The following is a 25895-nucleotide window of genomic DNA, read 5'->3' on the forward strand; positions in this document are numbered from 1 at the left end:
AAAAGTAAGAAAGTGGAGTGAGAAAAGAGTTGAGAGACCCAAATTAAACCCTTCTGCCTCCAAGATTACCAATAAAAAGTTTTGTTATTGATAAGGAGACTCTTATTATGTCAAATGGTAGTGGATAGAAAATCATCAACGGAGGAGAGAGGGGCAGGAGAGGAGGCTAAGAATAGCTTGACAGTAAATTTATGTATGGGGATGGATGGTAACTGTGGTTTACGAGAAAAAGAAAAAGATAGAAATTCAGCAAAAGTAAAGGGGGAGAGAGAGAGACGTTCTACCATAACCCATAAAGGGCAAGGCTCATCAGGGTCTCATAGCCAAAAGAAGGCCTGGCGCAAAAAGAAAGCCCTGTGATAGGTAGGGAAGTCAGGGAAGTTGACACCACCCTCTGATTTAGGACGTGTTAATCTAAGGAGAGACATACGGGATTTTTTGCCCAACCAAAGAAAAGAAAAAAGAATGGTGTTAATCTTCTTAAAGAACTTCATGGAAATGGGAACCGGAATATTAGAAATAGTATACAGGACAATAAGGGATAACATAATTTTAATGGTATCGAGGTGCCCCCACCATGAAAGATAGAGTGGGTGCCATCTGGTGGTGAGATCAGAGAGTTTCTGGGTGCATTTGTTGAGACAAAGTGAGACCGTGTCTGCAATGGAGGGAGTGACATGTAAGCCCAGGTATTTGATATGGGAGGGACTCCAGGTGAAATTACAGGCAGCGAAATCAGGTTTGAAGGTATATTTGGTGAGAGGTAGAATTTCATATTTATCATTGTTCAGCTTGTAGCCAGAAATCTGCGAGTACTCACGTACTTAAGTAAGGAAAGCGGGAATAGAGTCAGTAGGGTTGGAGATAAAGAGTAAAATGTCGCCTGCATAAGCAGCAAGTTTGATGTGAGAATGTGATGTTTGAAAGGCCTGTATGTTAGGATTTTGTCTAAGTTTGGACCGAAAGGGTTCCAAAGCTAAATTAAAGAGAAACGGTAATAGAGGACATCCTTGCCTTACACCTCTACCCAAATCAAAAAAAGAGGAAACCAAACCATTTGCACAAACCGCTGCTCCGGGATTGGAATAAAGAAAGGAAATGAAGGATATAAACTTAGGGCCAAAACCAAACCATTTAAGGGCAGAAAAAAGATAGGTCCATTCTACCCTATCAAACACTTTCTCTGCGTCCAAGGCAATAGCCGCCAGAGAATTTTGAAAGCGTGGGGATTTAGATAAAACATTGAAAAGAAGCCTAGTGTTGTCAGTAATAAAGCGTCCCTTAACAAATCCAGATTGCTCAGGGCCGAGTAAATCAGGTAAAAAGGGGTCTAATGGAGTTGCAAGTGATTTAGCATAGATCTTATAATCAATATTGACAAGGGAGATTGGTCTGTAAATTTTACAATATCGAGTATCTTTCCCTTCCTTAGGGATAATACAAATGTGAGCATCAGAAAAGGTACCCGAAGAGCTACCAAGGGTAACAAATGAATCTATGAGGGAATGTAATTTAGGCATTAACAATTTGGAAAACTGAAGATAAAATTCAACAGTGAACCCATCAGGTCCGGGAGCTTTATTTTTTTGAGAGATTGGAGAGCGGAAAGTAATTCTTGGTGGGAAATGTCTAATTTCAAAGAGGCTAAGTCAACAGGGAAACGGTCTGATTGGTGAATAGAAGAGAAAAAATTAGAAAGAGATTGGGGAGTGGGATGAGTCTCAGAGGAATAAAGGGTAGAGTAGAAACGGGAGAATTCATCTAGAATATCATTGTCTTTATGTTTAAGAACTGCAAAAAACACAGTTGATGGACAGAATGCAGAACAATGTCTTACATTCACCCAGTACAAAGATCTGGGCCTAACTCCATCATTTTTTTGCAGTCCACACCACCCTAGGTCAGACAATGGCTATATGCAAATCAGCCTTGACCCAGTGCCTCATGGGAACAGTCCAGCCCGAACTACCAAGCCATGCCTTTCCTAGACCGGATTCAAGCATCCAAGGACTGGTTTCTGGCTATCAGCCTTATTCAGCCTGGATAGCTTGACTCCAGTGATGTGGAGAGCCTGGGACTCACGTCTGAGCATACCCAGCCCACTCGGGGTGAAAATTGCAAAAAACTCAGTTGATGGACAGAATGCAGAACAATGTCCCTTGCTCACTTTGCCACTGGATTCAAGCAAGCCGGGCTGAAGACGGCTGGAATTCCAGAAACCGGTCCGCAGAAGCTGGTTTCCGGTCCAGGGAAGACATGACTTGGCAGTTCGGGCTGGACTGTTCCCATGAGGCACAGGGTCAGACTGATTTGCATATAGCCATGTCTGAACTGGGGTGGCAGAGTGGGCTAAAGAACGGTGATGGATTAAATCCAGATATTTTGACTGGGTGTGAGTGTTTGATTGATTCAGATGCTATGTCCATCACCACCCCCTTTTGTACTGCTTTTGGCCGCCATACGTGTGGCAGGGTATGCTCTGACGTGAGTCCCTTGCTCACTTTGCCACTGGATTCAAGCAAGCCGGGCTGAAGACGGCTGGAATGCCAGAAACCGGTCCTCGGAAGCTTGTTTCCGGTACAGGGAAGACATGGCTTGGCAGTTCGGGCTGGACTGTTCCCATGAGGCACAGGGTCAGACTGATTTTCATATAGCCATGTCTGAACTGGGGTGGCAGAGTGGGCTAAAGAACGGTGATGGATTAAACCCCGATATTTTGACTGGGTGTGAGTGTTTGATTGATTCAGATGCTCCGTCCATCACCACCCCCTTTTGTACCGCTTTTGGCCGCCATAAGTGTGGCAGGGTATGCTCAGACGTGAGTCCCTTGCTCACTTTGCCACTGGATTCAAGCAAGCCGGGCTGAAGACGGCTGGAATGCCAGTAACCGGTCCTCAGAAGCTTGTTTCCGGTCCAGGGAAGACATGGCTTGGCAGTTCGGGCTGGACTGTTCCCATGAGGCACAGGGTCAGACTGATTTGCATATAGCCATGTTTGAACTGGGGTGGCAGAGTGGGCTAAAGAACGGTGATGGATTAAACCCAGATCTTTTGACTGGGTATGAGTGTTTGATTGATTCAGATGCTCCGTCAATCACCACCCCCTTTTGTACCGCTTTTGGCCACCATAAGTGTGGCAGGGTATGCTCAGACGTGAGTCCCTTGCTCACTTTGCCACTGGATTCAAGCAAGCCAGGCTGAGGACGACTAGAATGCCAGAAACTGGTCCTTGGAAGCTTGTTTCCGGTCCAGGGAAGACATGGCTTGGCAGTTCGGGCTGGACTGTTCCCATGAGGCACAGGGTCAGACTGATTTGCATATAACCGTGTCTGAACTGGGGTGGCAGAGTGGGCTAAAGAACGATGATGGATTAAACCCAGATATTTTGACTGGGTGTGAGTGTTTGATTGATTCAGATGCTCCATCCATCACCACCCCCTTTTGTACCGTTTATGTTTAAGAACAGCATTATCATCAAATACAGATTCAATGTTCAACTTATTGTATTTGATTTTCAAGTAATTAGCCAGAATTTTCCCCGCTTTATTTTTCCCACCATAAAATTTTGAACTAGATTTCAATAGGTAGAGAGAAGTGTCCTCTGTGGATTCTTTGTTAAATTTCAACTTGGCGTCAATAGGTGCTGTCAAGATTTCCTTTGAGTGAGAGGTATAGTAGGAGTGCTCCAGACCCTTAATTTTTTGGAGAAGATCGCTAGTATACTTACGAGCGGTCTTCCGTTTCTTAGCCACATAATTAATGATGAAATCCCTAGCTGTGGCCTTGAATGCATCCCAAATAGTGTGGGTAGGAATAGTGGGGGTATCATTAATGGCAAAATATTCGTTGAAAAAATCAGTGATGGAGGCGGTAAATTTAGGATCCAAAAGCAAAGAGTTGTTGAAACGCCACCTCTTGGGCCCAATGACCTTGGGTAAGATATCAATATTAATAGAGACTGGGGCATGATCAGACAATTGGATAGGGCCAATTTCCGCACGGGTGAGAGATTGGGAAAGATGATGGGAAACAAAAATGTAATCAATACGTGATTGGGAATGGTGAGAAGGGGAATAAAAGGTAAACTCTTTGGTCGTCGGATTACATAAACGCCAAGCATCAATGAGTTTATGCTGCAAGATTGCTTGTGTAAAAAGTTTATGGGGCTTGTTCGGAATGAAGGAAGCTTTAGAATGTCGGTCCAAAAAAGGATCAAGAGGCTGATTACAGTCTCCTGCCATAATGAAATTATCATCAATGAGATTGGTGATGCGAGTAGCCAAAAAACCGGGTCACCGCCCGTGTGAGCGTAAACATTTAGAAGAGAGAGTGGAACACCCCTCAAGGAAAGCTTGACATTTAACCATCTACCATCAATATCAGATTCATTAGCCAGCAGGGAAGAAGAAAGAGATTTACGAATTAGAATAACAACACCATTGCGTTGACCATCTCCAGGAGCTAAACACACCTCTCCCACCAAACCTCTCTTAAGCTTACCAAATTCTGCTTCAGACAAATGAGTTTCTTGTATGAAAGCAAAATCCACATTCAATTTGGCACGGTGAGAAAGAATTCTTTGTCTCTTAATTGGAGAGTTACGACCTTTAACGTTCCATGAAACGATACGTACTGACATTCAAAACAATAAGATGAAGGATAGCAAATACAATAAGAAAAAACCTCGGGACAGAAGAAAACAAGAAGAGATGAAAAGAGGAAAGGTAGAAACAGGAAGTTAGATAAAATATATGTACTAACATACATCATGTAACAGACAGAATATAGAAGTCAAGAGAAAAGAAAAGTCTAGATTTGGTTAGGAGAAAAACGGAGAAGTGACGAGCCATGTCTGCAATACGAGATAAAGCAATGAAGTAAGGAGAACAATGAGAGTAAGATGAAAGGAGAAGAAAGAATGACACCTGACTGAGAAATACTGAAAAACGAGGAGGAAAGGGGAAAGCCTAAGCAAAACCAAGCAGAGGATGGTAGGTATAACAATGGAGAAGAAGACATACTTACAGTTAAGGGAGGACGGGGGGACACGACCAGGAATAATACCAGGAGACTAGGAAGGAGGGAGGGGTGGAGCCACATCGGGCAAGGCAAGACTTCAGGGCAGCACGTGGACAACCGGGAGAGCACCACGGAATACAGGATAAAATCTACGGATGATAAGGAAGGAAGGACATTAGAAAAAATAGAAGGTATGTAACAAATGCGAAACAATGAGTAACAATGAATAATACAACAAGTGTAAGATAGGAAATGCATTAAACATAAACAATAAACATAGGAAATGCATCAGTGATCAAAAACAGGGAAAGGAAAAAGAACAAGGCCATTCAGAACAATGAAATCAAACAAATATTTGAAGGCCGCAATATTCAAGTAGGTAATGAAGATGAAGATCCAGAAAGATCCATATCAGAGGAACCGCATGAGTTCAGGAAGCTTCGAAGGCAAAGAGGATTCTCATAGGTCGTGGTCTTGTTGTTATGAGTGACCCTAAAAAGGCATGGATGAAAGAGGCCATATTGGGCCCCAATGGAGCGGAGCTCAGGTCGCATGTCCAGGAAAGCTTTGCGTCGGCTAGCAGTAGCCTTGGCGTAGTCCTGCGCGAAAAATAGGGAAGAACCAGACCATGTGACACGAGGAGAGGCCCTAGCTGCCGACAAGACCTTTAGAAGGTCTGTATATTCCAGGAAGTAGATGATGACTCCTCTCGGCCTAGGTGAGGGTGAGGCGGAGGAGGAAGGTCGGCCGAGTCTGTGAGCGCGTTGAATATTTAGCACTGTGCCCTCTGGAAGTTGCAGAAGCTTGGGGAGGAATGACTTGAAGAAGGCAATGGGGTCAGTCCCCTCTCTTCCTTCCCCCAGGCCGTAGATACGCAAATCGTTGCGTCGATTGCAGTTTTCAAGGTCCTCGACTTGCCGCTGAAGGGAGGAAACTTGTGACGACAGGTAGGAAACCTTGGCAGATGATTCTTGAAGAGTAGAGACACTTTGCTACACTGAGGTGACTCTGGTATCCATGCTCGACCAATTATCTGTTAAAACTTGAAGTTTGGCATTGGTCTCCTGCAGAAAAGGACGAAGAGCCCTGATTTCCTCCAATAATAACTCCACAGAAACCGGAGATAAGGGCTTGGGTGGGGAAGGAGGCTCTTTTTTTTAGCCTCTTGGCGTTGAGTTTTCCTGTATTCACGCTAGACTGCTCCATCGCCGACATCGAGTCTTGAGCAGTAGAGAGGTGTGAAGCTTCAAGTTTAGCTTCGAGTTTTTAAGCAGAGCGTGTGAGGAGGTTGCCGAGCTAGAAGACAGCCTATTCCTGCCCATGAAGCAGAAATAATATACAGCAGAGGCAAGGAGCGTGGATGGAAAGAGGAAGCACTAATATGCGAACTTGTCCAAGAAAGAGGCCAAAATATGTAAAAGGAGCATTAAAAGAAAAGTGGACCTATGAGGAGAAGTAGATCGAAACTCCAATGCTTAAAATGGCCGCCACTGCTGAGGCGAAGGAAGTCTCTGTGAACGTCATGAAGGTAAAAAAGGGCAACAGTGCTACAGAAAAGTAAAACAATGGACCAAGGTGCGAGAGATAGTCATTATTTGGCCTTTAAAAATTATGAAAGGAGATAGGATAGTCCGTGGGCAAAGAGGAGAGCAAAATCATCATGCTGACGCGAGGAGGAGAAGAGAACAAAATGGCGGCCGCGGCCGTTAGAAAGCTGCGACCGGCCTTACACCACCAAATTCGGAGTCTAGTCTGCTTCAAAAGTCGATGAAATTCTCCTCAGTGCATTCCTGACACCTTCCGACTGCATATCATGTCATCCGTGATGAAAAACGATGACAAAAACTAGGTCTCACTGCCGTCCTCGGAGCGCTCACCCTTCAGCCGCCATCCCCGTCTGGCGCCAAGCCACGCCCCCTAATAAGAAAGCCTAATGGTTGAAGAAAGAGCTGAATCTGTCAAAAAAAGGTTGAGAGATGAGATATTGTATAGAAGGAGAGTTTGGTTTAATAGGATATTGGACTAATTTAAAAAGAGCTAAAAACTCTATGATGCTTTCTATGTATGATTGCTGAATAGTCTAAGAAGAGCAAATGTACTCATGATATGCAACAATAAGACCACATGGAATTGGAAACATGGGCAAATGATAGAGCTATGCATTGCACTAAACAAATGTCTGCAAAGCTACCAATAGTTTGAGGCACCAGAAGCCAGTGGCGTAGGAAGGGGTTGCAGTGGGTTCGGGCAGTCCCCGGTGTCATCACTGAAGGGGGTGACAAAATAGCAATGAGGGGGGTGACAAAATGGCAAAAATATGTGTCACCATCTTTTCTTTTCCCTTATTTTAAAAATGTCAATGTGGGCGACAAGAACTTTTCTGCACCGGGTACCACCTGACCTTGCTACGCCACTGCAAGAAGCTGATATGAGAGTGATGATAAATAAGGGAGCATGGAGAGATATTCCAAGTAAGGATGAGGGATGCTGTGAACTACAGAATTCAGAAATCACAGATATTTTCCTAAATCATTAATCATTAATTTTATTAGATGTGGATCCTGAATATTGATTATAGAATTTCATTATCCGATAATATAGTAGTGAAAATATGGAGGACCAAGCTATTGTCAGTCAAGTATATACAGATTTTCAATACCTAACTCCATTTATATACTGATACTTTGGTCCTCCATCTTGTGGTTACGATATTCCAGACTGAAAACTATTTAATATAATAAACATTCAATCCCAATGTATTCATGTATAGAACCCAATAAGCTGAAAATCTGCCTCAACATCCTGAAGCAGTGCCTTTTCCATGGGATGGCTTGGTGATAGAGACTACGCTGAACTATGAAGCCCAACATGCTTAGCCAGTGTTGTTTACTTAACATTAACCAACTCTGTCTGGGGCCTACTTTGTATCCTGACACTGTGTCGTGGAATTTGGGTTTAGTGGCTTTATGTTTAAAGTTTTTATTTATTGGTTTATGTTTTATATTATTTTTTTCTGTTTGGGTCCTAGAAGCTTAATAAAATCTTTATATATAAACTTTCCTCTTTAATATCATCCTACTTATATAGCTTTATATATCTAAGCCTATTGAGATTAAATAGTGTGCAAGATTCATTGCCCTACCTGTTTGACACCCCTGCATCATCAGTATGATACATTTCAGGCTGCTGTTAGTTATAAGAATTAAAATGTCACTCTCCGTTGCATTAACCACTTGATTCCTGAGGACATGCTGGAGCCCTACTCCCCACTGGTACTCGGGTGCTAAGGACGGCTCCAGCACATTCTAGCATCCACCCACTGGGGAGCGTTAAATGCCTCCTCCGCTGCCAGACAAACCCCTACCACAGTGATATGATGATATCAGCATGCACACATCATGCCGACATCAACAGGTGCTAATCACGCATTGGAAGCCATTTGCTTCCACGAAGGAGGACACTTTCAGGGCAGTCCGCAATCTCTGGAATGATCAGGAAGACAAAGAGACACCGGGGGAAAGGAAAGAGTTTTTCCTTTCCTCTGGTGTCACTCTAAAGTACATTCCTGATGTGGGATCACAGGTGGGACCACGATCATGCAGCAGGAATGTACCCACTAGAAACCAGGGAAGCATTTTTGGTGCAGAGGTGCCCCCCCCATATTTGGAACAAATGGTGTTGTCTGTTTTCCACCTCCGGGGGCAGATCTGCCATTTTTAGACCAGTCTGATCCCAGGTAGATTATGAATGTATGTTGGGGAGGGTCCCCTTAGGCAAGGGTTGCTCCCATGGAAAATGGTATCTCCTTTTTATTGGACATCCCTGAGGCAGATGGGGAATTTTTTAGGCGGATCAGCCCCTGCAGGGGCAGAATATCACTAGGCGGCAGGGATTATTATTGATATATTTTAAGAGAATAAACCCTTAGGCAAGGGTCCCACCAAATTAATTTCAAACTGGGCTTGTCCTTTTTGTTATGCTCCCCCCCTCACCAGGCCAGTCTCCCATTTTCAGGCTGAGCCTTCGACAGAGCTTACGCTCTGTGAAAGACCTGTTGTATCCTATCCTATGGCCTGTGGTACACCCAGCAATTCCTATTGGCTTTTATCTGTGTCAATCAGAAATTCAGCTTTGGTATTGCTGCATTTCTGTAACTCTTCCTCCTGTGTGTGCTTAGCTCTGCTTCTGGCGATTTAACTCAAAGAGCACTTTGGTTGGCCATCACACTGTATAGCATGTGTTGGCCCGTCCTCCCTCTTCAGAGGAATGGACAAAAACAGTGATTGCAATTTAATAGGGTCTTATTCCAAGTAGAGTAGGATAGACATAGCAGGGCTATACACCGGCTTCAGGATAATTACCACAGTTGACACTTTAGAAATCATTCTACTGGATGCAGAAACAAGCATTTGCAAAGCAATAGGTCTCGTATTTGCAGGAGCTTGAGCTACTGGCCTTGTAAATGCCATGCCTTTTAATGATGTGTTGGTTTCGAAAAAAGATAAATAAAAGTCATTGTCAGTTACAATGCCAATAGCTTAAGCCTTGCAAATGTGAGACCTATTGCACTGTAAATGCTTGTTTAGGCATGTGAGTTCCTCATGGGGGAGGGGGTAAAAATACTGTAGCAACAGGGAATGTGTATTTATATATATTGGGGGTGTGCCTCCTTGGCGGGTGATATGTGTGGACTGGCATCTGGGCTAGTGGTGTGTGCGGCTGGAGTTTGGCCTGCTGTGTGTGTGTGGACTGGCATCAGGCTGGCAGCATGTTATGGACTGGCATCTGGCTGGCGGTATGTATATAATTGTGTCTGGCTGGTGGTGTGTGAGGAATGGTGTCTGAGTGGCAGTGTGTGTTAACTTGGATTTAGCTGAAGGTATGTGTGAACTGTTGGCTGACTGATGGTGTGTGGTTTAGCAGCTGGCTAGGGGTATGTGTATATATACATGGTGACCTGCTGCTGGTCACTGCACACACAATGCCAACCAAATGTCAGTCCACAGGCCAGGGATCTTTTATTTATATATGTCTAGAGGTGTGTGTGTGAACTCGTGGTTCACTGGTGGTGTGAATAGTGGCAGCTGGCTTTCAGTGTGTGTATGTATGTAGTGACTTGCTGCTGGTCACTACACAACACTGCAAGCCAAATGTCAGTCTACACACACTGCCAGCCAAACATCAGTCCAAACACTCTGTCAGACACCAGGTGGTATGATTGGTATGTCAGTCCTGTGGGTGTATGAAAGTAATGGCCCCTTGAATGGCGCCATTTGTTGATGTGAGTGTTGTAATGTTTTGGGCCAGCGGCTGGTGGTGTGAATGGTTTTGTGTGTGTGTGTGAGATGCTTGAAAGACGAGTGAATGCCCTGTAAAGCTGTTGGTGCCTTGTCATGGTTATACAGCTCATGAGCAGTGAGCCACTAGTTCAGTATTCTGAAATTTCAATTATCTTAATTACAGTGATTTTTACATTTTCACTTTGTGCAATATCTTGTTAATAAAATTTATATTTTGAACTTTTCAGCCATCCTTGTGTCAAATCCAACCAGTAATGTCTGAGTACTTGAGTAGTTGATGGTTATGCAGCAATATTTGTTTATTCTGAATTTTACTGCCATGGTGTACATTATATAAACCTACCAACTCCAGATATCTTTGGAAATTAGACACTACTAAACTTCTGGATGGTGTGTCTCATGTGGTTCACACAAGAGTGTTTTACCCACAAGCCATTGCAAACGTCAAGCATTGTCTAAAAACACACATTTGCTTCTAATTATGTGAGTGGAAGAACTGGAATCTGTGGGGAGCCACACATTTTCTACCACCCAGTGTTCCCACATGTCTCATGCAAAAATAATGTCCTCACCTGTATGGGTGGGCCTAGCATCTGCAACAGTATGAGATCCAGGATGCAATGTGGCATCATCATCAGCAGAAAAAGTAGCTGTGTTTTATGGGTACGGGCTCGGCGACCAGCCAGGAAACCCCACTAAACCCTGACATTTCTGAAAACTAGACACCAGGGGAGTCCAGGGTGATGTGACTTTTCTTGCCCACATTGCCCTGCTATCATTTAATTTTGCCTAAAATGATACATTTTCCTTATTTTTCTGTGGCGTAAACTTCTGGAATCAGCAGTAATCCTCAAACTTCCTATGGTACAGCATTTCCCTACTTGTCTTTATAAAAAATGTTGTCCTACTTGTGTGGCTGGGCCTTTTGCCCGTGACAGGAATGGCTCAAACCAGAGTCTATGGAGGTCCACTCTGCTGTTCTCCCATTGACCCTGGTTTGAGCTGTTCCTGTTGCAGGCACTAGACCTAACCGCACAAGTGAGATGCTGTTTTTATTCGGAGACTTGGAGGATATCTGTAGTAGGATATCTGTGGCTCCCCATAGATTCCAGACGTTTTCCTCTCAGAAATGTAATGAAGATTTGTGTTTTTAGTCAAAGTTTGAGGTTTGCAAATACTTCTGGTTTAAGAAACCATATATAGAGTCATGCATGTCACTCCACCCTGGATATCTTCAGGTGTCTAGTGTTCACAAACGTCTTGTTATGGCAGTTTTTCCTCTGTGGCCTCTCAGCTAGGGCCCAAAATCCATAGCTACCAATGTTGTAAAAAAGCAGGGATTTTGCTGGTGCAATATGATGTCTTCAGATCGCGTTTGAGGTGTATTGTATCTCAGGTGCTAGGCCCAGCCAAATGGAAAGGGGCGACCACTCGGTCCCCCCGAACGTATGGTGGAGTACCCCGATCCCCCAGGGAAGCCATTTTGGGTGGGAGGCGAGACTCGGCTGGTATGCCCGAAGCGGCGTAGCTGGGGCGCGCCTTTTCCCGCCCAAGAGAGGGTTGTCCTAGACACCGACACCGCTAGCCACGCCCCGGAGGCGAATTGGAGGTGGGTCCACGCCCGCCCGAAGAAGGATAAAAGGAGCGACAAGCCAAGGAAGCATCCTCTTGTTCCTGTGCTCTGAAGCTGCACCTCCCCGTTGCACGTGAGCTCGAGACGGAACAAAGAGCCAATTTTGACCCACCCACCAGCCCCTGATGACAGCGATTTGTTTGAATAAAGTCGAGTGACGTGATATTGTTTCTCTTACAGGTTGTCTGAATAAAAGTTGGTAATTGGGTATGTAATAAAGTTGATAATTTTTTCTTTTTCAGCATGTTTTATTCAGCAAAATAGTTGCAACAGAATTGAACAGTGATGCTCAGTAGAGATTATACTTTGAATTGCTTAAGTATAATTGTCTTTTCTCCTTTTTAGCTTAGATTGTCGTATTTATTTTGGTCGGGCGGTAAGGTCATGATCGGTGAGCAGTAATTGGAAGATCCCTAGAGGTGGGGGCGTCACCCATTATGGATGGGAGCGCCCGGGGGGAGGCGGCCATTGGCCCCTCAAACGGGGAGGCGGTCCCCTCTAAGGATGGGGACGCCGAAAGGGAAGGCGGCCATAGGCCCCTCCCTGGGGAGGAGGGGCTACGGGCCCCTCCTGGGAATTTCCCAGGGCCAGGACATCTGCGACGGCAGATGTGGTAAGTTGTGTGGGGTGGGAGGGGGGTCTACGCTACCTTCTAGACACCTCACACGAGTCCTCGGACGACCACTAAGATGGCGTCGAGTTAACAGGGGGCCCCCGCTGAGACAAGGGAAATTGGAAGTAGGCACAGAGGTACAGTCCTCTGTGCGACCGCCCCTCACACGTGAGGGGGGAGTTCTGGTATGGGGGATCTGACACCGGTTACGACCTTGCCGTTGGCCCGTAATGTTAGGATGTACAATTTCAATTTTGAGAAATGCATTTGCAGGATGTTTAGTATCGGCTAGGAGAACCTTTGTATTAGAGATGTGTTAAGGTCAGCCAAGAACATCGTAATGTGTAAATGAAATTGTACATGATATGAAACTGTTATTTTAATGTTTTAATTTTGTTTCATATTTTAATAAATACGGCCGGGAGGGTAACTCCCTCCCGCCTTCCAAAAGTTCAGAACCGTTTCCGTCTTCCCATCCTTGGGGATTGTGTTGAGAGGGGGTGGCGGGTATCTCAGCCATACAAGTGAAGTACCATTTTTATATGGAGATGTGTGGGAACATAGCATAGTAGAACATTTGTGATTAATGTAAGCAAGTATGCTAGAATGAAGACATGTTGCAAAATGCCCTCTGAACCACATCCCAGTATGGGTACCCATACGTTTAGAAATTAACACTGCTCCTAAACTCAGCATCTGCTGTACATTTCAGAAATACATAGGTTTCCTTCATACCCATTCTCACTCTTTTTATTTTACCTGATGAATTGCTCTATACTCGGTACACAATGAGAAACCATTACAAGGTGCAGATCAGTTGTCGGCTCTCTAAAACCTGAGTTCTTTAAAAACCTGCAAACCCTATATATCCTCACAACCAGAAGAGTAAAACTGACATAATTGTATATTGCTTTGAAAATGTGATACTATGTTGGTTTTTGTTTTGTGGAGTTTTATATAGCGTGAACTAGACACTAAGGTATAAGAGTGCTTTACATGAGCGCCAGTTCCATTACAGATGGAAACATTGATGTTTTGTTAGGCACAGGGATATTAAGTGATCTGCCCAGAATCACCGGATGATGAGTGTCCATTCCGAGACTCGAACCCGCTTCCCCAGCTTTGAGGTCGGCCACCCTACACATCCATTCCCCTGAACAATATGTGCAATAGCACAGTTGTACATAGGGTAAAAAAGTTTTTGTAAGTCAACATTTGTGTGTGCCCTGTGATATAGTGGTATTTAGTAACTTGTGTGTGCAGAAGCGAGAGTGTGTGGACAGAAAATCTGATGTTTGATGTTTTTTTAGGCAGCAACTCTTCAGAGCCAAAAAACATCAGGGGCTTATTTATGAGCCTGTGCGTCACTTTTGCGCTGCTGGTGCATTACTTTGTAAACCCCTGCGCCACATTATAACTGCGCCAGGTATAATGTATGCAGGGTGGGCGTTCTGACGCAAGTAAGCCTCGTAGAAGTGACGCAGTGAAATCTATGAGATTTCACTGAATCACTTCTGGGACGCAAATGTGTCAATATCTTACGCCTGCCTCACAGCAGGCATAAGACTGACGCAGGCACATTTGAAATGGAACTTGCCCTTTTGAAATGACCCATTGATGGAGTTGCATCACTTTTGTGACGCGCTGACGCGCTCCAGCAATGCTTCATTTTTGCGCCTACAGATATGTCAGAATTACTGACGTAACTGTAACTCCTTGCAACATGATGCGTCATACTGTAAATATGACGCATCCAGCATGTGACAAGGAGGGCGCAATGAAAAGTTACGCATCGCTGTTTTCACGTAGCGATGCGTCACTTTTCATAAATGAGGTCCATCAGTTTTTAAGGTGTAGTGAATAAATATTCAATGACAATAAGGTGATCAAAATGCATTCACAAAATAAACAGGCACAAGCATTAACCAAAATGTTCTTTCAGAGGGTCAGAGAGCACAGTGATGCAAGGTCCCTCAGATATTACTGTCTGCCAGTGTATTCCTTTGTTTGCCTTTTACTAGTATTGCTGTCTACAGCTCCCATTCTTCACTCTTCCATTTGTAATGCTCCTTCGTCCTGGCAGAGCCAGATGTCAGCACTAAGTACATAGCAACACTACAATTTGTATTACTGCATCTCTCCAGAAGTGCGGAATGTCAACGACTATGTAAATGTAAAAATGTAAATTGATACTTGTATAGCGCACTACTCACCCACAAGGATCTCAAGGCGCTTGTACGAATACCGCTGTGGAACCCATCCTGGCTTTCCCTGTGAGGCATCCACTCCTGGGCACCCCGAAGGTGGAGGCCAGGCATCCTTAGCGTTTTGGGGGCCGTTGTGGAGATTAAGCAAGCTATTGCCCAGAGTTGCAGAGTGAGGCTCCATGATTGGAATAGGCACTGAGGCGAGAATTATCAGGTCCGTGGAATTTTGAGCCCAAGACCTGCCGAAGTGGGGAATTGAACCCTGGTCCCGGGCTAGACCGCTGCATCAGGGTCTGCCGCTCTAATCATTGAGCCACACTTCTCCACTATGAGGCAGCACCTCAGATTATCGGCCAGCTACAACATGCGGAGCATCACACCACCTACACCGATGTAGGCCTTACAGTCACCAGGAGGGTCCAAAGTCTTGGAGGCCTGCTTGGACTGCATGGGGGTTTCTAGGCACAAAGACATCTTTTTGATCCACAGCATGGGCGAACATGTAAACACTTAGCATGAAAAAAACTCCCTGATAAGGAAGTGGAAGGGGATGAATATATCATGGCTATTAAGATGTTGATGCCAGATTTAATTCTTGCAAGAATGTTGTCTTAGAGAGACCTACGTTTTTTCCTGAAGATTCAAATGCCTGGTGAACCCGTGGAGAGTTATATTGCAACACTTCCTACTATGGTAGGGTGAAATGATGAGGAATCAATTCGTTGCAAAGCAAACAGTAAAAGAGACAAGCAAACATTGTTATCTACACAAAACCCAATACAAAGCAAATATTACCTGCAAAAAGCCATTAAAAAGTGAATAATCTGATCACTTTCTCATTCTATTTGGGATTAAACATTCACAAACTAATTTACGTAGATGATTTAGACAAATCACTCCTGGTGTACCTGCACTTTCCATCTCCAAATCAATGACCATCTGCCCAAGGTAAACAACGTTTACCACGAATCTTTCTCCCCATAGGGAATCACAACTAGGTTGTTACAACGACCGCGTTGTGATTTCGCATACCATTACTCCGCAAGTCGGAACAACGACTTGCGGAGGGTGGGGAAGGTGTTATATTTAAATTCCAACACCTTCCCTATTGTCCGCACAGACTGGAGGTGGAATGGTAAATTATACTATTCCAACATCCAGCCCCGCCCCTCTGCAAGTCGTTGTTCTGACTTGCGGAGTAATGGTATGCGGAATCACAACACGGTCGTTGTAACGACCGCCTTGTGATTCCTTGCAGGGAGAAATACAGCGGGATAGCATCACACATTCTCTGCCCAGAGATCTGACACCAACTCATCAGCTCAGCATTAGATTAAATCTACTGAACCAGTGGCCAATACAAAAGCTCCTTTTGAAACAAGAACAAATCTCGAAAGAATTCTGATTCATGGCTCTTGAAGGACACAAGTTCCAAAAGCAAATATCCTAGCAAACTCAAAAGGGTACGGAAGCAACAAGTTACCTAAGACATTAAAGACATTTAAAAGGAGTTACCAAAAATATATATATATTAGAAGACATTTTTGCAAATGCACTTCATCTTCTGGAAAAGATTCCTACATCTCTAAGCAATCCACCAGGGCTCTTCCCAATTGTCAAACCACATGAGCACCTATGCAATGCAAGTAAAAAGTATGAAGTATTAAGCCTGATAATACAGATTTTTTCTATTAGAAAATTTATTGAAACGTGACGTTTCTTTCCCCACCATATTTAAACTCATAGACAAATTTCTAACAATTTTACAAATAATAGCCCTGTAACTGAAACTCACATTCTACTTTGATGATCCCATACTAGCCAGAAAATAGACAAACCCTTGCAAAAACACAGTCTGGCTTCAGCTGTCAAAGCATTCAAACAGTTCTACACAAATGCACTGTTGGTGATAATAGTGGAGGCGGTAATGGTGAAAGCATTGGTGCTCATAGAAATATTGCTAGTAATGTTTTTGGTGGTTAATGTGGTGGTAAGTGTAGTTGTAATATTTAGGCCTTGGTGAAATTTTATTTTCACTAGTGTAATTAGCGTAATTTTAGGAATTGTTTAGGTATGCAAAATTACTGAAATTACGCTATTATGCAACCATGTGTGACCACGCACTATTCACAACAAAATGTACTGTGAATGGTGTCAGTTGAGGTAAAAGTGTATTGAGAACATTAGAACGTGAGCAGCTGCTGTTCACGATGCTCTGTTTACATGCGTCCTTGCATCAAAAATTGATGCATGAGCATGTTTGACCCTTCAATTTAGAACGAAGAGACAGATTTGCAAGATGCACAATTACCCATAGTTTCACAGAATGTTGCCAACATTTCACATAATTAATCAAGAGCAAGTTATGCATATTTTGCACATAGCTAGTGATAATGCAGGTGGTGGAAGTGCTGCATGGTCGTACTGCTAGTGATGGTGTTGCTAATGCCTCGCACTTGCAGAAAAAAATGTATGAAGTACTTATTTTTTAAGTATTCAAAGCATGTATGTGATAAAGCATTGAATATGTAATAACAGTGCATTTCTCTGAACTGCAATCGTCCCTCATATATTGAATGCACGCACTCCATGGGAGGGGGAATAATGCACCACATAGTCATTAGCATGTTTGTAACACTTCTTTGGACAGCTGGGAATCCAACTCCATGCATGTTATGAAGAATTGGTAACAATCGAGCATGCAGACAGCTGTGATATCAAGCTAAACCAAGCACTATTTTCAGCTGTCCTGCTAAATATGGTGCTATATAATTAGATACTAGTGCAGGAAGATAGCTTCCCCTACACAGTTAAAATAGGTCAAAGCAAACTTTATTTTACATTTAAAAAATGCAGGAGCCTTTCAGCACCCGCATCCAACTGCAGACCAGTAACTAATACCTGCTTATTTAGTAAAGTTATCAAAAACGTGTGTTCGATCAATGAAAATAAGCTTTCTGTGCAGAAGGGTCTTTTCGAGGATTGGTACTGACCTAGGGTAGGCCTTATATTTGTCAGGTGCCATTCATGGTGTAGCTCTGCAGTGCTTACTGAACACCTGCGGTGCTTGCACTGTATTTCACAACAGAGGGGCAATCTGCACAATAGTAATGTTCCATTTGTATCTATGGGGGCCAGCAAGGAATCAATCTAGGGGTAAACAAGCACCTGAAGTGTGGATTTAAAGTCCTTAACCGCACATCTACACACTGTATCCTACTTTTACAATTGTCATATTTCCTTGGCTCAGTTCACAATCAGATTCAATGTCTCTGTCTCCTCTACAGTGCAAAGTTAATTACGTATCTCTCCAGCAGGAGGAGCAAAGGCCTACCCATACAATAAACCTATTAACAATGCTTGGCCCACTTTCTTAAATGAAACTGGTGGAGACGACATTTGCATCTGTTAATTAGCTTCTCACACTGCTCCTTTGATGGGATAGCCCAGGCCCACAGAAACAAAGAAGAAGGGCCAGACTTCTGGGGCCAAACACTGCAGAAGCTCTCCTTTGAAGTTTTAGTGGGAAGGATTAGGCAACTAGGAGCAGACCTGAGGCTCTCAGGGATGCTCTTTCCACAGACAAATCGAGGTCTCCATAGTGGAATGCCTTGAAATTATGTGCTCGAGGTTTGGAAAAGGAGTGAAATGATGATGGAGCACCCTGGTATTGTCCAGGGGTACTTGGTTGCTAGAACGTTCCACATCCACTTAAAACACCAGACCAGACAAATGAGGTGAAACAGGACTTGGAAGTGACAATGGTGCAATAATGCCCAGCTGGAAGGTGAACCCACCTGGTACCCATCTAGGTATGAACTTTGAGAATTTGACTGCAGCTGACCCTCAGGACTAGGACGGGTCCCAGTAAAAAAGTAAACTGCAGACTTATTACTTGTGAAGGACTCAGATCCTTTGCAACTAATAACCCAACTTCTTAAACATTAAGTCACTGTGTGCTATTGCTGTGTGTTCCTCAGTTCAGAATTTCTAGCCCAAAACATCTCCCTGAGTCAGCATTGGACTATGAGTTCTGCCTCATTACACTGAGAGTCCGGTTGTACATTGTTTGCAAATGCAGTAGGTAGTGGGTTTATGCTGTGAATTTCTGGCAAATGCAAGAGGAATGGGTGAACTCTGTGGCAACTCAGAACACAAAAATGCCCCGTAGCGAACTCCTTGGGGAGGGCTATACATTGTTTAACACTAAGAAACCTTCTGCCTCAGATCTTAAGCTCAAGTAGTGCGAGAAATATATTATTGTCATTGCTTAGATTTGCGGTTTTATGTTTTGTATTTAGTTGTAGGTGAATGTAACTGCTTTTTCTGTTTAGAAACACTAGAAATTGATTAATGTGCACTTTATGGAGTGTTTTAATGTTTATTAACTCTTTTATTTGATTTAACTCATTTATTTGGCTTTACCTTGTAACTACATTTATTGATACTCACTTTGAGCTAAAACAAAATGATAGTAAATTAGATTTTTCCTTAATCCTAGGGAATGTCTTTTTCAGTCTCATGTTGCATGACCAATACATTTTGAAGTTGAATGCTGATAAAACAGAGTTGCTGGTTCTGCTGAATCATCCTTAGACCTGGATCTCTGTTTGGCGGTCATGGGCCTCTGGCTCATCTCCTACCTCTGCTACTTTGACCTAAAATGTTGGTGTTACTTTCAATGCTAATCTTACCTTCTGCCAGTATGTCAGTAAGATCTCTGGTATATGTTATTCTCTTTTGAAGAGCTTAAAGAAAATTCTTCACGTTCAAGGAAGTTGGCTGGTGATCTGGCAGCTATCTCATTTCATTTGGATTAAGCTCAGCTTAATTAAATTTTACAGCTGTCACCTTCAGATTGTGCAAAAGATTGCTGTGATGTCTGTTACTAAATTTCAAGTCAAGTCAAGAGATACTTTATTTCGGCCTCACAAGACCATAAAAGCACAGATAAAACATTTGAAAATTCAATATGATTTATCAATATAGAAAAAAAATTATACACATTAAAATATGAGAATAATAAAATGCTAAAAAAATATATAATGTCCTGATAGGCTCTGAGTATTTCAAACATATTATACCAAGTCATACAATTTAAAAAACAGATTAAAATACGGAGTCCCGAGTCATTGTAAATGCATAGAGTGGGGGATTTAGACTTAATCTTTCTTTAAAACTACCTGGCGTGTGCACCATATTGCGCCATCTAAAAACTTGGTCTGATAGAGGGCGGGCATACACCTAGAGACAGGGATGCACTTCTAAAGCTAAGTGGGGGCCCTTCAAGAAAAAGTGAGACTAAAAAACGATTATAGATGCCATACTTATTTTAATGTAACTGGCAGCCATATGGTGATTAAAATCAGAGGTCGGTGTGTTGGGGATTCTATTGTCCCCCCCACCGTGATATAGAAGATCAACATGTTTCTGCATGCTGGCCAGAGGGGTCTGTGGCATTCATCAGGACCTATGCTGAAAAATGGGCTCCGCCCTTACCGTGCTATGCTGGTGAGGTTTGCACTGGGTGGGGTGAACACTTTCACACTCCACCGGGTGTATACAGTTAAAGTTAACGCCCTAACTGATGGGACCTACTAGCCCCTTAGGAGAGTAAGGAGGACCCCTTTGGTCGAGCATGTAATAAAGGAGTGCTTCCGCCTCTACACCTACATCCGATCTCCTTGCCTCCTCGCTGGTCCACTGTATACACACGGTGGAGTGTGAAAGTGTTCACCCCACCCAGTGGAACCCTTACCCTTTTACTTAGCACTTAGGTCATCGCACTAGGAGCAGCTCTTTTTGTGCTAAACAGTATACGTTGGAGGCTGCCTACTCCTAGCACCCTGTACCTTTAATTCCCCCCCTCGGGTATCCCCCGAGGTTTTGTGGTTAATCAAAGTGTATTGTGGGCCATGGAGTGGAGTGACACAGGGCGAGACAGGCAGGCTTCGGAGAGCAACGACCGGCAGGATTGCTGCTGAGTGGGATGCTGCTGTGCTGCGTACTATGTGGGAAGCCTCTGTGAGTCAGGGGAGCGGAGCTGCTAGGGTTGTGAATTAGGGCCCCCCATATTGTGAAGCTGGTGGAAGGTGGGTGACCATCTGGCCAGTCGGGTGCTTCCCTTCCAAGTGGCTGATTGGGGTGGCGGAGGCGCATCTGGACTGGAAGGCGGACATTAAGGGGCGATATCTGCTCCTCTATGGGGCCCTGAATGGCATGGAGGTGTGCCTCCTGAATGTGTATGCCCCAAAAACAGATGACGGAGGGTTATTTACCTAGTTGGAACAGACCTTATCCCATATCTAGGGGTCCCAATAGTGTGGGCAGGGGACTTTATTGTGTCCTGGATGGACAGATGGACAGACACCCCCACAGATTGCATACAAAACCCAACATGACCTTTGGAGAGAGGATGTAGCCTTACGGCTAGAGGCGTCAACCTCGGACCTGGGGAACCGGGTTCGACTCTCGGTAACGACGCTCAACATCCTGTGATTCTGGGCAAATCACTTAATCGCCCCGTGCCTAACAAAAAATGTATGTGTTCATCTGCATCGAAACTGGTGCTCGTGTAAAGCGCTCTGATACCCGAAGTCTCTGGTCTATTTTGCGCTATAAAAAACTCCGCCAAAAAACAGTATCACATTTTTAAACCAATATACCATTATGTCAGTTACAATCTTCTGGTTGTGAGGATATATAGGGTTTGTAGTTTTTTAAAGAACTCAGGATACAGAGAGCCGAAAACTGATCTGCACCTTGCAATGGTTTCTCATTGTGTACCGAGTATAGAGAAATTCATACGGTTAAATAAAAAGAGTGAAAATGGGTATGAAGGAAACCTATGTATTTCTGAAATGTACAGCAGATGCTGTGTTTAGTAGCAGTGATAATTTCTGAACTTATGGGTGCCCATACTGGCATGTGGTTCAGATGGCATTTTGAAAACAGTGTAGGAGATCATAGCACGGGTGAATTGCAAGTACATCTGGCACTAGACACCTCACACTGACAGGGAATGTACCTGTTACTTCCCGACCAACGATGATTATAGCTGCGTAGACAGATTCCTGGTCACCTGAGACTTGACTGCCAATGTGTTAGATGTGCGGCTATTGGGGAGGTTCCTCTCTCACAGTGAAGTAGTGTGGCTCACTGGTTAGAGGCGGCAGACCCGAGAGCAGAGGACGGCCCGGGACCAGAGTTCGATTCCCGGCACGGCAGGTTTCTGGACCAGGGTCAGAGGACTCGATAATTCTCTCGCCTCGGTGCCCACTCTGATCAGCGATCACACTCGGCAACTCTGGGCATTAGCTTGCCTCATCTTCACTAACGGCCCCACCAGACCGCCGGGGATGCCTGGTCTCACCCTGGAGATACCCATTAAGGGACCATCTCTCAGGGAAGCCAGGAAGGGTTTTGCAGCGGTCGAAGCGCCTTGGGACCCTACGGGTAAGTAGTGCGCTATATAAATGCCAATACATTTACATTTACATTTACATTTACACCGTGCACCATTGCTGTTGGTTTGTGGCATAGGTAGGGACAGACTGAGAGCACCCCTGTGGCACCTCTGTCCAGCGGCACTGGGGAAAGCCCAGTTCTCGCAGGAACTATGGGAGGTATTAGTTGGTTACTTTGCTGCAAATTGGAAGTTGACGGCCCACAGTGGGACAGAATGAAATGCGCTGAAAGTAGTAATGCGGGGTCCGTGCCTTTTCAAAGTCATTGGCATGAGGGGGTGCCTGGAGGTAGAACTGGCAGAGGGGGGAGGGAGCTGACCAGACTCCAACCTAATGCACACACAGATGTGGTGGGGAGGACCACATCGCTGATGGCACAGAGGAGGGTAGGGGGGTTATGGGACAGACTGCACTGTCATGTCAAGGAGTACAGACAACATCTCCAAAGGGGTGGAAATAAGGCAGGTGACACTTACTGAAAAGGAAGAACCCTCCTCCACTGATCCTGTCACTAAGTCAGCAGTACGGGTCTATGGAGGGCATGCAGAAGTGTAGAAATTTCTTGCTGGGATGGCATCTACAGGTGGTGTATGATGAGTCACAGCATGAGATGCATCAGATGCGTGGGGTCCCTGCGAAATTTATACACATGACCTGGGAGTGCAGTGAGTTACAGAAGTACCACTTGGGCTGCTCAGTAAGTACTGTCTAGTTGAAGTGCTTCCTCCCCCTAAGCGAGGAACCAAAATGCAACATAGATTTGCACTCTTGAGGCTGGTACTAGCAAAAAGACACTTTGCTGTACACTAGATGTGACCTCGGCCACCAAGGGTAAATAAATGGTTGGGCAACATGAGGGAATGGGGAGTGGCGAAGGGACCTCGGCCCCCAAGGGTAAATAAATGATTGGGCAATGTGAGGGAATGGGAAGTGACGAAGGTACGGTGTTTGAAGTTGAACGGCAGGAATAAGTATACAGAGCGATACCTGGAATTATGGGGGCAAATGTTGGAGCAGTTTGGGATGTTGACCTACTGGGCATTGATTCTCAAACTACTACCATGGGCTGTCACTTAGGGAATACGCATACCTCAGCTTGATATACCCCCAATAATGGGGGTATGGGTTTCTGTGAAGACAGGAGAGGCAGAGCTGCAGCCCAACTAATCTGAGCCATGACCACTGGAGTGGGTTTCTTCCCTGGTGGAGTTAACGGGAGTGTGAATGTTTTAAGGGGGTGATCCTCTGGCCGCACTCCCTTGAGGGGGCTGCCTGTGGGCATCATGGTCATATACAGACGCAAGTGATTGACCAAAACAAACCAACAAACAAACATCAAAAGCTGCTTAGTTATCCAGGGTGGATTTTCTTCTATTTTATAGTATGGGCAATTTCGGCCTCAATGCGTTTTTTAAGGGACATTGGAGGTGCAGTGCAGTGGGCATATGGCCATGAGCTGTGAGATGATCTGTCCTCCCGCTTCGGGGAGATAATTTGTGCTTATAATATGGGTGAACTGTGTCCTTTGACTCCCTTGTGTGATTAATGTGCTGTTCTTTCCACCACTATAACAATTTGGAAAATCACAATAAAGAAATATATAAACAAACAGGAAAGAATCTCCATAATAGATGTTGACCAGCATTCAACCAAAGAGATTACAGCATTTCAACTAGGAGTGTGAAAAATTCACGTAATTTACTTTCATATAATTACATGAAATTACAGCAAAATTGAGCAAAATTACACTTTACTATGTGAAATGCAAATCTTTCATTTTGCACTGTATTTTATCCAATTTTTGGTGTGAGGCTATATCTAAACAAATGCACTGTAAAAGCAGCTGCTCAAATTCTGTTCCATTCTTTTGCTATAAATGTGTATTGAAAAATGTTAGAAATGGGGGTCTCTAGTTGGCAGAGGTAGGTACATCTGTTCAAGTGGGGACCCTTCTTCCTAGTCAGGGTAAGGGGGATACACTTCTAAAATAACCCCTGCTCACCACCTTGGTAGCTTGGCACGAGCAGACAGTCTTGTCTCAGAGGCAGTATGTAAAGCATTTCTGAACACATTCAGTAATACAGTGAAAACACTACAAATGGACACCACACCAGTTTATAAAAATAAGTAATCTTTATCTGACCCAAACAAGACCAAAATGACAAAAATCCGCAATCCAGTAATCAAAATGTAATCCTTAGAAGGTAAAAACAGTTCTGTCCATAGCAAACTATGGATGCAACACTTTCAACACTAAGTACCTTGGATGCATCACAGTCACAAACAAAGACAGCCACATGGAAGGCGCTGCATCAGTTCCTTACGCCCAGGGAAGTTGATGCGTTGGTCCCTTACTCCCACGCAGGGGAGATGATGTGTTGGTTCCTTACTGAAGGGGAGTTGATGAGTCGGTTTCTTACTGCAGCCCCGGTGTTCTTGCAGGCGTGGCTCCCAGATGCAATGCCTGAGGATCGGTGATGCGCCGGTTTCTCCAGCCACGGTTCCACAAAGAGTTGGTTCTTGCAGCTGCACAGCCCGGCCTGTGTCAGATTTGGTGCCGTGATCTCGGACTTCGTAGATCAGTGCACTTGATGCTACGTGTGGTGATTTCTCGAGCCGCAGAAAAGCGCTGCATCGGTTTCTTCAGCGATGCGTTGGAAACAGGTGCCGTTGCGTCGCTCTTCTCTTGGTTGCATTGCTTTTCCAGCTCCCAACAGCAGGAACAACCTCCGAAGGCCCAGAACAGCAGCAGCCACCTCTTGGCAGGTCAGATCTCCCAGCAAGGAAGTTCAGGGGAGCTGAGGTGAAGTCTTTGTATCCCTTAGATTTCAAAAACAAGAGGCAAGCTCTACTTCAAGCCCTTGGAGATTCTTCTCAAGCAGAGGACACAGCACACAGCAATGTCCTTGTCCTTTCTTTGGCAGAAAAAGCCACTGCAGGCCAACCCCAGACAGCACAAATCAAAGGGGCAGTACTTCTCCGCAGTTTCTGCAGCTTTTCTTCTTGGCAAAGGTCACTCTTGAATCCCAGAATATTATTTGCAGTATTTTCTATCCCTAAGACTTCCAACAGGAGACAAGCTCTACTTCAAGCTCTTGAAGAAAACTCTAACAGCAGGATGATGAAAGCACAGTCCAGTTGTTTCCCTGCCCAAGACAGAAGCAAGCACTGCAGGCCAACCACAACAGTACACAGCATAGGGGCAGTATTCCTCCTTGAGCTTTCCTAGTTCTTCTTCCTGGAAGGTTCCTTAGTTTGGCCGTAATCTTAAGTTCAGGGGACTGTGCCCGCTCTTTTTTGCATAAATTCCTTTGTTTTCTGGTGGCAGAGAAGCTCTTTGCCCAGCCAAAGCCAGTTCTATCCTCTCTGGTGCAGCTGACCGGCAGGAGGCGGAGACACCATTGTCCCAGGCAGACAAGGCCTACTCTTAATACAGCCCAGTTCTATTCAGCTCAGCTCTGACTCATCCAGGAAAGGCAGAACACAACACATATCACCCCCCCCCCCCTCTTGGTGGTTGTCTGAGAGAATGTACATCCCCAGCCCCTGTCATTTAAAAATCAGGCAGTCAATCCACACACCAGCAGATCCACACAGGATGGCTAAGCAAGAAAATGCCCACTTTCTAAAAGTGGTATTTGCAAACATATTACTGCCA

The sequence above is a fragment of the Lissotriton vulgaris genome, chromosome 6 (genome assembly GCF_964263255.1).
Source record: "Lissotriton vulgaris chromosome 6, aLisVul1.2, whole genome shotgun sequence".
Lineage (NCBI taxonomy): Eukaryota > Metazoa > Chordata > Amphibia > Caudata > Salamandridae > Lissotriton > Lissotriton vulgaris.